This window comes from Gekko japonicus, unplaced genomic scaffold (genome assembly GCF_001447785.1).
Source record: "Gekko japonicus isolate JY-2015 unplaced genomic scaffold, Gekko_japonicus_V1.1 scaffold640, whole genome shotgun sequence".
Lineage (NCBI taxonomy): Eukaryota > Metazoa > Chordata > Lepidosauria > Squamata > Gekkonidae > Gekko > Gekko japonicus.
In genome coordinates this window covers 280,947-291,743 of record NW_015174860.1, presented here as the reverse complement: position 1 = coordinate 291,743, position 10,797 = coordinate 280,947, and positions in this window count along the sequence as shown.

The window sequence follows — 10,797 nt, the reverse complement described above, 5'->3', positions numbered from 1 at the left end:
TCTCCATGTAGGAAACTCATCTCCATTCAGTCAGCAATTTAAACAGCTTAAAAGGTCCACTCCCTGGGAAGGACTCCCCCCCCCCCGAAGCTGGGGTCTCCTAAGTAACTCAAGATGCCCTGACCTGGATGGCCCAGGCTAGCCCCATTCTGCCAGATCTTGGAAGCTAAGTAAGGTACTTCTTCACCCAAAGAGTGATCAACACTTGGAATTCACTGCCACAGGAAGTGGTGGCGGCTACAAGCATGGACAGCTTCAAAAGGGAATTAGATATGGAGCAGAGGTCCATCAGTGGCTATTAGGCACAAGGTATAGATAGGGGCTCTGGGGCAAGTGATGCTCTGTCTTCTTGGTGCTGGGGGGAGGGCAACAGTGGGAGGGCTTCTAATGTCCTGGGCCCACTGGTGGACCTCCTGATGGCACCTGCTATTTTTGGGCACTGTGTGACAGAGTGTTGGACTGGATGGGCCTTTGGCCTGATCCAACATTGGCGTCTCTTATGTTCTTATGTGTCTTATTCATGAATTCATCCAAAAATAGTGAGGAGAGTTTGAAAGCTCTGAATCCCAAAATAAGATTTGGACCCCCACACGTCATACACCCTCATGTTCAGCGGACTCTTTCCTTCCAGAGGACATATGCTGTGACCTGGTCCAAAGCGTGGTTCTTGTGCCAGCTGCTCTAAAGTGAGGCGCCCCCAGGACAATCACACAGGCAGACACTGGGGCCAAGCTGTACCCAAAAACAATCTTTGGACCATCCCAAAGAACTCATCCCCACGCTCTGGAGACTATCCCCTGCAAGATGACATACAGTGATGCCCACTCCAAACACTGGTTCCGGAGCCTGGACAGGCCTCCATTTCAGGTGCGCACAAAACCTCCGTATTTAAAAAAATAGGATAAGGATTATTAGGGTTAGCGTTATTAGGGTTAGGAATATTAGGGTTAGGGTTATTAGGGTTGGGGTTAGGATTATTAGGGTTAGGGTTATTACGGTCAAGGTTACAGTTATTACGGTTAGGGTTTGGATTTTTAGTGTTTGGATTAGGTTAGGTTTGGATTATTTGGATTAGGGTTTGGATTTTTAGTGTTTGGATTAGGTTAGGTTGGATCAAGTTAGGTTTGGATTATTAGGGTTAGGGTCATTAGGGTTAGGGTTATTAAGGTTAGGGTTATTAGGGTTAGAGTTGTTAGTGTAAGGGTGAGGGTAATTAGGGTTACGGTTAGAGTTATTAGGGTTAGGGTTGTTACGGTTTGGGTTAGGATTATTAGGGTTAGAGTTATAAGGCTTAGGGTTATTAGGGTTAGGGTTATTTGAGGTTAGGGTTAGTGTTACGGTTTTTAGGGTTAGGGTTATTATGGTTAGGGTTAGAGTTATTACGGTTAGGGTTAGGATTATGAGGGTTAGGGTTATTAGGGTTAGGGTTGTTAGGGTTATTAGGGTTAAGGTAAGAGTTATTAGGGTTATGGTTATTACAGTTAAGGTTAGAGTTATTATGGTTAGGGTTATTAGGTTTCGGGTTAGAGTTAATAGGGTTAGGGTTATTAGGGTTAGGGTTAGAGTTATTAGGGTTAGGGTTATTAGGGTTATTATTAGTTCGAAAGCAAGAAATTGCAAGTAGATAAATAGGTACCACTTCGGTGGGAAGGTAACAGCGTTCCGTGTGCCTTGGTGTCTAGTCATGCCGGCCACATGACCACGGAAACGTCTTCGGACAGCGCTGGCTCTTCGGCTTTGAAACGGAGATGAGCACCGCAACCCTAGAGTCGGATTCGACTGGCTTTTGAGCAAGGGAACCTTTACCTTTACCTATTAGGGTTAGTGTGAGAGTTATTAGGGTTAGTGCTGGGGTTATTACAGTTAGGGTTAGGGTTATTAGTTTTAGGGTTCTTAGGGTTAGGATTATTAGGGTTAGGGATAGGGTTATTAGGGTTAGGGTTATTATGGTTAGTGTCAGGATTGTTGGGTTAGGGTTATTATGGATAGGGTTAGGATTATTAGGGTTACAGTTATTAGGGTTAGGGCTATTAAGGTTAGGGTTATTAGGGATGGGTTAGACTTATTAGAGTTATGGTTATGGTTATTACGGATAGGGTTAGAGTTATTAGGGTTGGGGTTATTACAGTAAGGGCTAGGGTTATTATGGTTAGGGTTAGGATTATTAGGGTTACGGTTATTAGGGTTAGGGCTATTAAGGTTAGGGTTATTAGGGATGGGTTAGACTTATTAGAGTTATGGTTATGGTTATTACGGATAGGGTTGGGGTTATTACAGTAAGGGTTAGGGTTATTACGGTTAGGGTTAGAGTTGTTAGGGTTAGGTTAGGATTATGAGGGTTAGGGTTATTATGGTTAGTGTTATTAGGGCTAGGGTTAAGATTATTAGGGTTAGGGTTAGAGTTATTACAGTTAGGGTTAGGATTATTAGGGTTAGGGTTATTAGGGTTAGGGTTATGGTTGTAAGGGTTAGGGTTATTACGGATAGGGTTAGGGTTATTAGGGTTAGGGTTATAAGGGTTAGGGTTATAAGGGTTAGGGTTAGAGTTATTAGGGTTAGGGTTATTATGGTGGGGGTTAGGGTTATTAGGGTTAGGGTTATTAGGGTTAGGGATATTAGGGTTAGGATTATTAGGGTTGGGGTCAGAGTTAATAGGGTTAGGGTTATTAGGGTTAGGGTTATTAGGATTAGGGTTATTAGGGTTAGAGTTATGGTTAGAGTTAGGATAGTTAGGGTTAGGGTTATTATGGTTAGGGTTAGGATTATTAGGGTTAGGGTTATTAGGGTTTTGGTTATGGTTATTATGGTTAGGGTTGGAGTTATTAGGGTTAGGGTTATTAGGGTTAGAGTTATTATGGTTAGGGTTAGGATACTTAGGGTTAGGTTAGGGTTTGGGTTATTACAGTTAGGGTTAGAGTTATTAGGGTTAGGGTTATTAGGGTTAGAGTTATTATGGTTAGGGTTAGGATACTTAGGGTTAGGTTAGGGTTTGGGTTATTACAGTTAGGGTTAGAGTTATTAGGGTTAGGGTTATTAGGGTTATGGTTAGAATTAGTAGGGTTACGGTTATTAGGGTTAGGTTTAGGATTAGTAGTGTTAGGGTTATTAAGGTTTGGGTGAGGGTTATTAGGGTTAGGTATAGTGTTTTTAGGGTTATGGTTAGGGTTAAAGTTATTAGTGTTAGGGTGAGAGTTATTAGGGTTAGGGTTATTAGGGATAGGGATAGGGATATTAGGGCTAGGGTTATGGTTGCTAGGGTTAGGGTTTTTAGGGTTATTTTTAGTGTTATTATGGATAGGGTTAGGGTTTTTATGGTTAGGGTTATTAAGGTTAGGGTTAGGGTTATTCGGGTTAGGGTTATGATTATTAGGGTTAAGGTTACTAGGGTTAGGGTTAGGAGCAGTAGGGTTAGGGTTATTACGGTTAGGGTTAGAGTTATTAGGGTAAGGGTTATGAGAGTTAGGGTTACGTTTATTTGTATTAGGGCAGCGTTCGTGTTATTAGGATTAGGATTAGGGTTGTTATGGTTACGGTTATTGGGGTTAGGGTTAGGATTATTAGGGTTAGGGCTATTAAGGTTTGGGTGAGGGTTATTATGGTTAGGGTTAGAGTTATTACGGTTAGGGTTATTACGGTTAGGGTTAGGGTTGTTAGAGTTTGGTTTATTAGGGTTGGGGTTAGGGTTCTTAGGGGTAGGTTATTAGTGTTATGGTTAGGGTTATTATGGTTAGTGTTAGGGTTATTAGGGTTAGGGTTATTACAGTTAGGATTAGGGTTACTAGGGATAGGGTGAGGATTATTAGGGTTAGGGTTATTTGGATTTGAGTTTTGGTTATTACGGTTAAGGTTAGGGATAGTATTGTTAAGGTTAGGATTATTAGGGTTACCACTAGGATTGTTAGGTTTAGAGTTGTTAGGGTTATTAGGGTTAGGGTTAGGATTATTAGGTTTAGGTTTTGGGTTATTACAGTTAGGTTTAGGGTTACTGTGGTTATCTTTAGAATTATTAGGGTTAGGGTTGTTAGGGTTAGGGTTATAAGGGTTAGGGTTAGGATTATTAGAGTTAGGGTTGTTGCAGTTAGGGTTAGGGTTACTAGGGTTAGTGTCACTTTTTTAGGGTGGGGTAATTAGGGTTAGGGTTATTAGGATTAGGGTTAGGATCATTAGGATTAGGGTTATTTGGGTTAGGATTATTAGGGTTAGGGTTGTTAGCATTAGGGTTATTAGGGTAAGGGTTTTTAGGGTTAAGGTTATTAGGGTTATGGTGAGGGTTATTAGGGTTAGGATTATTGGGGTAGGGTTAGGATTGTTAGGGTTGATGGCGGCGCACTAGCAGACTCACCTCCCAGGCCTCCCGGGGGTGAAGCTGCGCTACAGCTGAAGGAGGGGGTGCGCAGGTTCATCACCCCCCCAGGGACCCGGCTGAAGGGGCTCTGGCCATGGGACTCCCGAGAGGTCGCCTCTTCACCGGCGCGATGCCGTGGAATTGAGGTGCCTCTCCATCCCGACGGTTCTTCGAGCTGTGAGGCCAAATGGAACTAAGTGACGCCAACCGGGGCAAGTGCAGGAGGTCGAGCGACAGAAACGGAACTTAAACGAGGACTAATGACCAATTATGAACGTGAGTCCAATTAAAGCATACTAGTTAAAATGAAAAGAAAGCTCCCCACCCCATGGAACAGAAAGTGAGGTGAGCAGGGGATGCGCATGAACTTTTAAGCGAATTGGAGGAGGGGAGCGGAAGAGAAAGCAAACAAAACTGTTGAGAAAGACTTACCAAGGCGAGCTTGAGCATATAAGCGCATATTCAGAGACTTTTAAAAATACTGGCTAAAGTAAACAACCTATAAAGATGGTGGGGAAGATGACGGAGAAAGAGAAACTTTTAAAAGCGAAAGGAACTGAGAGCCCAAGACCGGAAGGAACCAACGACCTGGCAAAGACATTGGCGTAATCCATGCGCCCCCTTCTGGATCAGATGAATAATCTCAAGGAGCAGCTGTCAACAGTGAATCTTCACCACTCAGCAAAAACAGTTGAACGAGACTCTTAAAATGATGAATCAAACAGCTGAGAAGGTGAAAGAAGTGGACGCCGCTGCCCAAAGGGTGAAGAAGAAAGTACAAAAACTGGAAAAGAAGCAAATCTCCATGGAAGATCAGCTGTTACAACTACAAATGGAAAAAGCTAATATGATTCTTTCCTTCCAGGGCATTCCAGAAATTAAGGGAGAGGATCTGAAGGAACTGATGAGTGAAATACTGGCCCCAGTGACAGAGATGAAGGCAGAATCTTTGCTGAGCGATATGGATGTGGCCTATAGGTCATATTCAGGATATATAAAGAAAAATAATCTGCCTGGGGAAATAGTGATCAGATTCTCGAAGAGGCATGTGAGGGATGCAATCCTGAAAGCGGCATCTGGAGCACCCTTGAAAGTTGGAGATAATACTATCAGAATTTTAAAAGACATTCCATTTGAAATAAGACAAAGGAGAAAGAAGTACAAAGATTTAATTCTTTTTCTCCAGACAAATGCAATTGGATACAGATGGCTAACTCCAGAAGGCATAACCTTCAAAATTAAGAACAAAAAGGAAAAGGAAGATGCAAATAAGGAATTAATAAGGAACTGGGAATAAGGAATGAACTTCAGCCTCATAGGGCTGAAAGGGATTGTGAGAACTGGCCTTCAGTAAGATAGAAGTGATTGATTTCCTCTCTATCCTTGTCTGCCGCTAAAAGCTGGAAAGGTTATGGGAGGAGGACAACAATGCAAAACTGGGCTCTGCAAAAAAATCTGGATGCATTCCCCGATTCCTAGGCATTTGATCTGAAGGTAGGAAAATCCTGCTTGTAATCAAGTTCAGTTCCTCATCAGCATGGCCTCTATTGCTATGTAAATGTTTCCTCTATCATTTAGTAACATCTTTCCAGGTAACGAGTACTTAGGCTGGAATTTATTTAGACTCGTAATCATAGCCCATCCTGTTCCAAAGGCTCACGGTACAACCACAGCCCAGGTAGTTGACGACGTAAATTTGTTGCGAGATAGGATCTTGTTGGTACCTTCATTGAATGATTTAACTATGGGATCAAACTCAGATGAAGTACAGTTGACCTGAACTGGTCTTGCATCATCTCCCATACTCACTTGGGAGCATTATTGAGGAACATTAAAACATTAACATTAAGTCCATGCTCTTTTTTGAACTTCCTTTGTGTGCCAGCCTAGGGTTCCCAAAGTGTTACAGCACATTTTTGTCTTATGTAATTGTGGTTGCTGCAACTCTATAGCAGGGCAATAATTTATTGATACAGTTTTCTACCAGAAACATTCTGGTAGATTTTATTTCTGGTCTGAATAGAGTTGCCAGTCTCCCAGAATTATAACTGATCTCTAGAATTATACCTGGAGAAAATGTCAGCTTTGGATGGTGATCTCCATATTTATATCCTTCTGAGGTTCCTCCCTTCCTAAGCCTTCCCCAGGCTCCAACCCCAAATCACCAGGAATTTCCCACCCAGAGCTAGCAACCCTAGATGCTGCTTCACAGATTTTAATTCCCCCCCCTTTTTTGTTGTATATATATTTTAAAAAATATGTACATAAAAGTGAAAATTGTGAATGTGTTTACAAATATGTATATCACAAAGGAATAGTCATCAGGAAACTTGGATCAGTGTACACTCGGTGCTACACCCATGTTTGTTGCTGTGTAATGTAGCCACAACAGCTTTTGACCCTCACTTTTTGGTACAATTCTCAGTGTAAGTTCACTCAACCAAACTGACACAATATTGCTACAGCACACATCCAGTTTCCAGCTCAGACCACGCTGCCATCATACAACCCACTTTCAGCAGCTTTGTATCAGTATACTGAGGGCTGATTCAAACATTAGAAACTTCACACGTCCCCCATCATAGACTTTGTACAAACATGCTCTGTGAGTTCTCAACAGAGAATTAAAATCTCACGACCATGAAGGCTTGATTTAGATGAAGACCACGTCACACAAGGAGAAAGGTCTTCAGACTTCCCTCCTGCACCTTTCCCCCACCTGAATGGGCCCAGGGGAGTCACTATTCGGCCCTTGGGGAAACTCACCTGTACAGATAACCCCAAAGGGATTGAACTGTGGCTTCCAGGGACCCTTTCAGGGCAGGAAATGGTGTAGAAAGGAATACTGAAGCCCCTTCTGCTCATGTGCCATGGTCCTGATTGAAGTAGGGCCTCTGTGTGCCCGGGAAAGGATTTTTCAGCTTGGAACGACTGGCACACAACTGCCTTTCTGCCCTTAGAAGGGCCACCAAGACAAACAGCAATTTAAAACATATACGATGAAATAATGTTTTAAACCCATTAAAATCACCCCCAACACTCATAATTAAAACAATTAAAAACAGAGTTAAAATACATGCAAATCATAAAAACAGCAATTAAAACATTGGTTAGGGAGGCGGTATCGTTGAGGGAATGCCAAACAAAACAAAAAAGTCTTCACCCAGAGGTGGAAGATGGCAACAGAAGGGCACAAACGAATCTCCCAGGGAAGAGAGTTCCAGAGCTTTGGTGCCATGACTGAAAAGGCCCTCTCCTGGGTTGCCACCCACATAATCCCAGAAGGCAGGGGCTCCCAAAGCAAGGCCTCAGAACATGACCATAGTGATCGGGCAGATTCATAAGGGAGTAGGCAGTCCTTCAGGCATATTGGACCCACACCATATAGGGCTCCGAAGGTCAACATGAGCACCTTGAATTGTGCCCAGAAAAAATCGGAGAGTACACTGCAACAATCTAATCTAGATGTAGGCTTGCCAAGTCCCCCCGGGGGGCAGGGAAACCCCCGCCCCAGAGGCCCGTTTCCCGCCACCGGCGGATCGGGCCTCGGGGGGAGCCCCACCCCGACATGCGCGCCATCCAGAAGTGATGCGACCATGCCGGGCACGCTGGGGGTGGGGCCACGGTCATCCGAGGGAAAACTCTATGGTTTTCCCTTGGATGGTCGTGGCCCTGCCCCCAGCGTACCCGGCATCGTCACATCACTTCCAGGTGACGTGCGTGCTGCACGCGCGCTCCAGACACCAGCCAAGAGTCCCCCGCTGCAGCGCAACACCCGACTTGGCAACCCTATCTAGATGTAACCAGGGCATGCACTACAGTGACCAGATCTTTCCTGCCCAGGAAGGTCCACAGCTGGCTAACAAGTAGAAACTGGTAAAAGGCACTCCTGGCCACAGCTGCCGCCTGTTTATTCAGCAGTAGGCCTGGGTCCAGGACCACCCCCAGATGACGGACCTGTTCCTTCAAGGGGAATGCAACCCCATCCAGAACAGGTGACACTTTAAATCGTGGGCCAGACCTTCCACCCACCGATAGCACTTCCATCTTGTCAGGATTACGTCTCAATTTATTGGCTCGCGTCCACTCCCAAACTGCCTCCAGGCACCAGTTCAGGGTTTCCTCAGCCTCCTTGGGATCAGCCAGAAGCACATGATAGAGCTGAGTGTCGTCCCCACACTGTTGGCAGCCCAGCCCAAATCTCTGGATGACCTCACCCATTAGTTTCATGTAGGTGTTAAAGATAGGGATGCCAGCTCTGGGTTGGGAAATACCTGGAGATTTTGGGGGTGGAGCCTGAGGAAGGTGAGGTTTGGGGAAGGGAGATACTGAAATGGGGAACAATGCCATAGAATCCACCTTCCAAAACAGCCATTTTCTCCAGGCGAACTGATTTCTATTGACTGGAGATCTGTTGTAAAAGCGGGAGATCTCCGGCCATTGCCTGAAGGTAGGCAAATCTAGTTAAAGAACACAGGGGACAAGATGGAATCTTGTGGGAACCCAGACACCAAAGGCCGAGGGGCTGAGTAGCAGTCCCCCAACACCACCTTCATTTATTTATTTTTTATTTATTTATTCAATTTATACTCCACCCTTCCCGCCGAGGCATGCTCAGGGCAGCTTCCATAAAATGCATATATAAATACAATTTAAATCCATCATGAAAACCTCCAAAACTATAAACAAATCAGTTATCCTAAAGTGCTGGAATAATATTCAGATAAAGTGCGAGAGCAGAGAATCTCAAATTTAAACAATACTCCTTAGGTGGCAATAATGATGGTGTTCCTGCGCCAGCTCCATTGATCTACTTATATATATGCAGCATGGATGGGCTGAAGATGGTGAGGCCAGGGCACAGGGACACTCCTTGGTGTATGTTGCGGCTCCTTAGTCAAATGCCTGGTGGAAGATCTCCGTCTTGCAGGCCCTGCAGAACTGTAAGAGGTCCCGCAGGGCCCTGATCTCTTCCGGGAGCTCATTTTACCAGTACGGGGCCGCCACCGAGAAGGCCCTGGCCCTGGTTATTGCCAACCTGGCAGTTTTGGGCCCCTGAATGCAGTGCTCTCTGGGGAACCTTCTGAAAGCTACCCTGCAGGTAGGACTGGAACCACTGCAGGACGGTACCTCCCAATCCCAGCCAAGATAAGTGGTCCATAAGGATGCCATTATCAGTGGTTTTGAAAGCCGCTGAGAGGTCTAGGAAAATGAACAGAGTCACTCTCCGTCTTTCCATTTCCTAATGCAAGTTGTCCACCAAGGTGACCAAGGCTGTTTCAGTCCCATAACCAGGCCTAAATTGGAAGTGATTTGAAGATTTTGCCTCATCCAGGAAAGCTTGGAGTTGTTCAGCCACCAGCTTCTGAAACGGCTTGGAATCTTCATCTTCTTGCTCAGAAATGTAACATTTGAGAGTGGTCAGTAGTTACTGAGATTTCCTGGGCCCAGTGTAAGCTCCTTTAGGATTCTTCCCCTCATGGAGATCATGTGGATTTCATAACATGTGAATGTGTCCTTTAAATGTGGGCTAAAATGAGAGTTGGGTATGTGGTAAAGAAATTTGGTGCTAAGGGCTGATGTACATTGGGGGCATGTATTAGTTAATGCTCTCACATGCAAAAGCTCCCTGCAGATTAAAACATAGCACACTGAGGAGAAAGGTTCTGAGTGTTTTGCATGCTGTGCTTGGTGGTATCTTTGGAAAAGACATATGTGAATCGCCACATTCACTTTCAGTGTTAAGCTCGAGACAAGGAAGGCTCCTCCGAGCTAACTTATCATTGGTCGGCCCACAACAGCGACCAATCAGAACGGGACTAATTCCCTGCGAGGGAAGAACGCTCATTGGACTTTATCTACACAACATCATTGGTTGTTATCTGTAAGTAGGCGTGGCTACGTTAGCCCGGGAACGTTTAAAAGAAGCCTAGCTCCCAATGTTAAACTGTTCTAGTTATGACTTATTGCAAGTGTTATGTATTGCATTGTATATAACTACTATGTGAACTGTGCCATTGAGACTTGATTGTAATACTGATGTGTGAATCGCCTGATTGAGATGCCATGTTGAGCTTCATCCTGGGCTAGGATCCTAGTGTAACCAATAGGAGCCCTAGCCCAGAAAGTGTCTGCCAATCACCGTGCAGAGCGGGATCGCTTGTGATTGGTTGTTATTGCTTCAACCTCATAGGTTGCCTTATTGTACAGGGGGTGTGGCTACATTAGCCGGGAGTGTTTAAATATCGACAAGCCAGTGTAAATAGTTCGATCTGTGATGGGTTCTGGCTGGCGATTGTTGTACCGTAACGGAGAAGTAACTAAGCTGAAGAATAAACCGCATTCTTGCTGAATCACTCTCCGACTTCTTTGTTAAGCGCACGACTTAACAATTGGCGACGAAGGTGGGATACTAGTGCGGGTAGGCAGCCCCGCTAGAACGGACCCCATGT